Below are 7,725 nucleotides of genomic sequence, written 5' to 3' on the forward strand. Positions count from 1 at the left end.
ACCACCACCACCCCCAACCCAATGGAAATCAAGAGAATTTGACCCCATGTAAAACTTGAAATTCCCTAAAATTACAGGATATCTCGATGTCTTGTTGTAGCTGTGGCACAATGAATCTTTCACTACATAGAGGCAAACCCTAGAGTGTGTCTAGCTTTGTCATTTGTTTTGAACAAAAAAATCACAGATTAGAAGAAAAGAAATTAGTAAGTAGGTCCTGCTGGCACAGAGTGCTACACCAGACTTATAGCACTTTCTGCTTGACTGCTAAGCTGTATAGAAAGTTTTCTAGAAGCAGTTTACAGTTTTAACCATGGGACTTACTGTGTAAAATATCTAATTATTTAGTGGAACTAAAAAAGTGTTTCTGAGTTAATAGCTGGCCAATGGGCAATGTATACCATCTGCTTTCTTTTTAGGGACTGAGAAAGCAAATTGAAAGGTCAGCTATCAGAGTTAGAATGCATGACTATTCAAAGGGGGACGTTCAGGTTAGTTATACAAATATTTGCTTAATCCATTTCTTTAAAACACTACGGTAACTCTCTGATACCCCTATCACAAATCTAGGAACTACAGGTGATGATACAGAATAATCAATATCATTCTTTTGGATAACTCATGCATCCTTGAGAGAGGATAAATCATCCACTGTGTGGGGCTTTTTCACCTACTGATAATCCAGCTTCCAAAAAATCAGTATGTACTTGGTGGAGAAGAATTTTTTGCAGCAAAGTACAGCGGGCTATATTTCTTCCTGTAGAGGAAGTGTCAGAAGGGGCAGTGTAGTCTCCTTCAATTCTAGCTGTTGCAGCCATTATGTTAGTGGCGGTCATTCTGTGGGAAAAGGATTTGATAATGTTTTAATTTGCCTCTCAGACTTGAAAAATAGTGACTCTGTCTACAAAAAGATCCCATCCAATGTGCTGTGTGTACATGCACATACTCATGTGATTTGAAGCTGCATGTAGTCAGATTTTAAGTGCATTAATTTACATTTGACTTCTGTAAGTGTGAAGTAGGTGTCCGTCTTTTTCTGACAAAACCTTAGTTCATCCCAGTTTGGTACTATTTCCTTGATAAAAATGCTACTACTGTTCAGACTATCACAGAATGCGTTTTCTTAAACTCTACAGCAGATAATCAGAGAAATGAAGCTCACACAGTCCAGTAGTCTCTGCCATATCTATGAAAAAGTTAATTCACAAAGGCTTTAGTTTTAAAGTATTAGCTGCTAGAATGAGCCTCCAGGCCTTGGAGTAAGAGTTTGATCTAATGATTGAGTAGTCCGGTTTCAAGATGCTTTTCTCCAGCATGTTGCAGGCTTCTTCAGTTTCTGCTAAAACCCTTTATTGTTAGAGCTGGGCCTGAACATGGCAGTTCAGGCTGCCTGCCTGCTTGGAGAACTAATAGGCAGAGGTGGTTGGGCTGGAAGCTTAGGCTGCTTCCTGCTCTGGGCAGTGAGCTCAGATGCCAACCCTTGTTTGCTGGTGGAGAATCTTTTGTTGCCCATCGACATGAAAGCATTCAGCCAGAACTCACCTGAAGTAATAATAAATCAGGTTTTTCAGCAAGAGTTCCCTCTGTCAGCAAATATCCAGAGTGCTTTTCCAGCATCATCGGTTTTTGGCTCCCAGCAACCATGCAAGCACCAGTTGCTTCACAATTGTTTTCAATCTTGAGCCTAAGGTTTTAACTCTTATTGCGTCCCTTAGAAGCAACCTACTCAGAAACTTTCGCAGAAAAATCTAAGCCTCTTCTCCAACAAGGCTTGTAATTTCCTGCCAACTCGTTGGACTGTCAGGGCTCAGAGGGGGAATGGCTGAAGTTTCTACACTGTTAATTATGCAAATTAGGATCCACAAAACTTCCTTTGGACTCTGCTCATTCATAAAAGACCCAAGTTATCTCATTTATTTTAACTGCTAAAAAGCCACTATAAGCTGCAGGGGCATTGGCTGGCCTCAGCAAAATTAATAGAATGACAATGGAAAAGCAGTTAATCTCTTGCAGTTTGGAATCATGCTACCACTAACCAACTTCATCCCTGGAGAGCAGCTATTACAGTATTTCTAGAAATGCAAATAAAACCATGCACTGGTATGACTAACTGGAATTATTAAGCTAAGGGGAAGTTAGTTCTGCTGTGCCAAAGATTTTCAGTCTTTGGTCTCAGGAACCCTAGAGAGCTGTAGTAACTTTGGTGAACCATATGGTTCATGGTCCCTAGTGGTAATGGTCTGTGGTTCAAGAAACTTCTCTGCCATGAGAAGTGACCTGGCTGACTCTAGGCTATGCACAGCTCTGCACCTCCACCAGAAAAAGGGCAGGGAGGAAGCACTGAGACAAGTTTGAGAATTGCTTCAATAAGCACTTGCAACATGTTTCATTTCTCCACTGTCTTTGGAGGTTATTACTTACACATAGAACTGCACCATTCCTCCCATGCTGCTAGTTTGTAAAATCTGACTTTGGGAAGTGTGTTTTCTACTTGGAGCTCTCAACACAGCCGAGCGTGGCAATGAGCTCCAAGTGGAGATTCTGCAAGAAGTATTGTGATGAGTTGGCACCTGCAATATTTTCTATGTTAATTCAGTGAAATAACTACTTTAAGTGGACAAATTAATCATTAATGAACTACATTTAAAACTTCAGCTTAGTACTGGACAAATGCATTGTACCACTCTTGCTTATCTTTTTTATTGTTTCAATAATGTGTATAATTTTCTGTTAGACTGGAAATATATGTGGGGTTTAATGGTGTAGGCAGTCTTGATTTCATGACAGTATAAGCCACTGTTTTTATTACATTTAATGACTTTATAAATTAACTGATTAAATTGTTCAGTACATTTAGGCTTGGTATATAAAGTAGCCTATTCTGATTTGAAATTTAATTGAATGTGTATCAGTTGTCCTTCATATCTTTCATATAAGAATTTAATGTTATTTGATACCTATTTTTTTCCAAGTAAAATGAGCATAATTAAGAAATTCTTAATTAGCTGAAACATATTTTTGGTTTCATTTTGCTTTAATTCCTCACTGAATTGTCTTTATTATCTGTTAAGGGAATTGCTCCCAAACCATTAGCATTTATCATATTGGAAAACCCATTTTAATTGTGCAAACTCTTAAGGTAGACATAGACAAGACAAATGTCCGCTGAGTTAATACAGTGTTATATGTAAAAACTCTGGCTTGTCTGGTAACTACAGAAGTTATGCTGCGTCAACGATAGTGTCCTTTATGGCTATTGTTAGACATGGGTTTTAATGGATGTCTGAAAATGAGAGAGTAACTAATGAAAATAGCTTGAAACCAGTAGTCTTCTTTAAACCAAGTTCTACTTTGATCCAGTGTTCAAACTGCTTTCTTCTATGAAAATACCTAAAAAACTTTTTGTAGGGATAAGCAGAAAGTGGCATCCAGGCTGCACCAAAGGATATCCAGAGCTTATCTGCTAAATCAGCTATCGGCTGTTGTGAGAGAAGTTGGTTGCCTTTAAGAAAATCCATCTTTTGTGTTTTGTAGTACTACTGTAATACCTTCATCTTTGGAATTTACATTGCTGTTTTACTGAACCAAAATAATGTTTTGTTTCCCTTCTACTGTAATCAAAGTCAGCTTGTACGTTCTTAGTCCTTCTTCCATTTAGGCACAGGTTTGCTGGCCATGGCTTATGCAGCTACAGGTCTTCAGATCCAAAAACGCAGCCCTGTAGCAGGTTCTGTTGTTTAAGACACTTGGTATTGTCTGCCATGATTGATGAATCCTTGCAGCAAAGTTAATTCAAAGTTATTTATTTATCGTCTTTAACCCTTCAACTGCCTCTGAACAGCCATCTCCCTCCTGCAGTTGGTAGAACTTTCAGTCACCCCTATATGACTCAGCATGAGGGTCTCATCCTAGCCAGAGCTCAAATCTCTGCTTTCACCTGGGTCAGTCCTGTCCTTCTCCATCCTGGGAGTCCTGGTCAGGGCACTCACTGGATGGTTGCTCAGTGGGAGGGTCTCCCTTTAGCGAGCTCGTCACAGTGCAGTGAGTGAGGATGGAGGTGCGACTCAGCACCCAGAACCCCACAATGTTCTAAAAACTCCGATGACACTGAGCAGAGTGGCTTGCCCACTTCCAGCTCAAACTAAGTGAGATGTCAGAGGAGCTTGCAGGCAAAAGCCTGGAAGACTAGTGGCTTTGTTATAAAAACTGTCCTTCAGGGGAAAGTGTCTGGTTTGAAACAGATGTAATATTACCATTTTGCAACTGGACTTAATAGTCTCAGGGAATTTCACAGCACCATCTGCATTTGAACGAATAAAATAAGCTTCTGTCATAGCTGTGAGCTGTGATTTGAACTGATTTTTCAAGTGGCTAGTGGCCAGCTTTTATTTTTAATGCTCTTACAAACGCTAATGCCTGCATGCTAGAAAAGTGTGTAAAGATGACAGACTTAGATGACAGAAATCCAAAAGTTTTCTTTTTTTTAAATTTAAAGTTGTTTATTGGGGAAGATAATTAAATATTTTTTACATATGAAATGTTTTTCTGAAAAGAAAACGGATGAAAATTTTATGTAGGTAAAAAGCATAACATGAGATCTTGTTTATGTAATGAGAAGTAAAGAAAAATATATCTATCTCCCCTTGGATTATATGAAACATTATTACTTATTTTAATTAACTAGTTAGTTAACCACTTCCAATTGGAAGGTGCTGTGGAAATAAAAACTGTTATTGCTAGTTGTTTTGGTACATGAGTACCAATGAGTATTTCCTACATTCAAGGCTAATTATTTCAAAAGGTACATTTAATTAAAAGAAACAACCCTGCAATTTGTCAGTATAGATTGTTTTCACTGCCAATAGTTAACAAAGAGCTACTACTTCAGAAAATACTGTAGTGCTGGAAGATTCATTACAAGTGTGTAACTTAGCAGTATCATTGCAATTCTCCTGAAAGGGTTGCAAAAATTTAAAACAGCATTTCTCCAAAGTTCTGATAATGAAAGAATGAAGACTTCCCACAAAGAATTGGCAAATTTCTTGCACGTATCCTTGCAAGTGAGAGAGCTCCTTCATTAAAAAAAAGCATAAGTTTGCCAAGTAGATGAGTTAAGGGGCATTACCTTGCCAACAATTTTTCAGTTTATGTAAGTTAAGCAAGAAATAGATTAATATTAACTCTGTATCTACTGAACTGATTTCTTTCTTTTCTTTGGCTTCTTAAGGCCTTAACTTGCAAAGTTTAGCTCACTAAATTGAGATGTGTTAAAGCACGGGCTGGAGATGATGCTCACTGGAGTACATGTCATGTTTTTACGGAGGACGCTTTTGCTTCTATTAAACACAACAGGGAATGTGCAGGTTTAGACCAAAAATTGTATTCTGAGCTTTAAGGTTTGTGATATTTTCATTTCACTTGTATATTTTTAGGCACTGTTTGGCCAATGTTACAGTTTATCAAAATAACATGTAGCATTTCCTTTTCTTCCAGATCAACAATATAAGCTTAAAAAAAAAAAAAAAAAAAGTATTAAGTGTGTAGCTATTGTTGCTTATTGGAAGTGGATGAGGCACACAAAAGGGAAGCTATAGACCAGGACACACTGTTTAAGAGCTGAATGGGGATGCAAAGGAGCACAGGTGTTTGAAGACTAATTTCCTCCAGTACAAGGAAATAAAAAAGGAAGAAAATTAGTGAAGGATACCTAACCTTGTCTTCAATACAAAATTAGAGCAAATATAAAGATTCTTTTTACAATGATTGTAGCAATATTTCATCAGGAGAAAGCTCAAATGGGGAGAAAGGAACTATTAAAACCTAAATTCATGACTCAATTTCCGTGATTATACTAAAGCAAATGAAATTGTCAAATGTAATTACCTTTAAGTTTTAAACATAAGAATGATTTTGCATGAAAAGAACATTGTAATGTCTTTTCTTTACGTATAATTAACGCAATTAGAAGAACTAGGGAGGCAGAGGTACATGGAATATAAGAGATGAATATAGTAGAGAAAATTACAAAATGAGATATATGAGAGACTCATGGAAAAAACCTACTCATCTCAGAGTAACTGTTTTAGATATTGTGAAGGTTAGAGAATTTCTCACATGGCTTTAAGGGAAGGTATGTATCTGTGACACTATTTCAGGAAAACATAAACCATCATCTCTAAATGTTCACTGTCATTTGAAATACTGCTAAAATGTTTTTTGAGGGTAAATTTTCAAATGGTGATGCTGACCCTAGAATAAGTTTCAAGGAGCTTTGTGGCCTCTAACACACCTCTTTGTCTTTCATGAAACCGTGATTTCGATAAGGGTCAGAAGTTACTCTCTCTTCTCACAGAGGATTATCATTAAAGAGTTGTCGAAATCTCAGTTATTCATGGAGTTCTGTGTAATAATGGCAGCCAAAACTCTGATAAAGGAATAAAGAATAAATAGGCAATTGAAGATAAATGCCTTGCTTCAAGCTAGATTTTTCTGAAAGAATCCTACACTTTACTGTGAACTTGAGCTTTTTGTTCTGCCCCTCAGAAATCTCATTTACTGTTGAAGCTGCCTAATTGGGCTAGCATGAGAACACTTTTTCATATTTAAATCTTATTTTTCTTTGTATTCTATATTATCATTGCTTTTTATGTGTGATTTTATATAGATTACAGTAATTATAGAGAAACATGGAACCAGATCTCCTATGGGTTGGAAATAAGAGGTCTTGAAAACATACTTCTGATGTGTTTCTCAGCAGGATCTATTTCATTATTATGAAATTATCGCAAGAAACCAGAGCTTTTTGCCTATGACTCCAGACAATAATATGTGATGAACACTCTGATAAAAGAACAGTAGAGAGCTAAGCCTGGTAAAGCGAAATCTGCAGCAGTGAAAAACAAAAGTTGTGGCACAGTAAATAGGATAATATCTCTGAGCTTTCAATATCTTTGGTTAGAAGAATAACTTGCTCTGTGACAGATATAGGACGAAGTGAAGAATCAGATTAAACCCAAGAACATCAGAGTGTTTGGGGTGCCAAAAGGTGCACAGGGAGATAATTCATTTTTGGATTGCTTGATTTGAAAGATACTTCATCTTCATATCAGAAAGTTTGCTTTATGTAATGAAAAATCACACCATTTTCAAAGCAGACAAAATAGGAAGGAGACACAGGTGCTGTTTAGTCTGAGATATAAAAGATATGGAAGGGACATTTAGATTGATGGGAAAGCAAAACAAGATTTTCTCTAAGACATTTTTTTTCCTTATCTAGCATTCATGTCTTCTGAAAGGTTCTTTTTGATTTCTCCATTAAAAACAAAAAGACAGACAGACATGTAGTGATAGAATAAAATAAATTATATAGAGGAGAATTTGTAGTCTTCCTTCAAGTGCATTTTCATTGTATATAAGCTCAGATGGAGATGAACTAAACTACACTTGCACCTAGATTCTTGCCCTGAGCGAAACCACTTATATTTCTGGAGAGGTAGCATAAGGCAAAAAGCCCCTGGGTTGAACTCCAAGCATGGTTTATTGAAATTTTCTTTCAATTTATTTTTTCAACAAAAAGGTATTAGTGATAATGACTAATAAAACACCAAAGGCAATGTTGGTACTAGCTACATTTTCTTTGAAAACTGAAGGTGGGATTTTTTTGTTCAGTTGGTTGATTTTTCAGGTCCTAATAGCACTGTGTCAGAAGGGATTTTTCTTTAAAAG

Source organism: Strix uralensis, chromosome 4 (genome assembly GCF_047716275.1).
Source record: "Strix uralensis isolate ZFMK-TIS-50842 chromosome 4, bStrUra1, whole genome shotgun sequence".
Taxonomy (NCBI): domain Eukaryota; kingdom Metazoa; phylum Chordata; class Aves; order Strigiformes; family Strigidae; genus Strix; species Strix uralensis.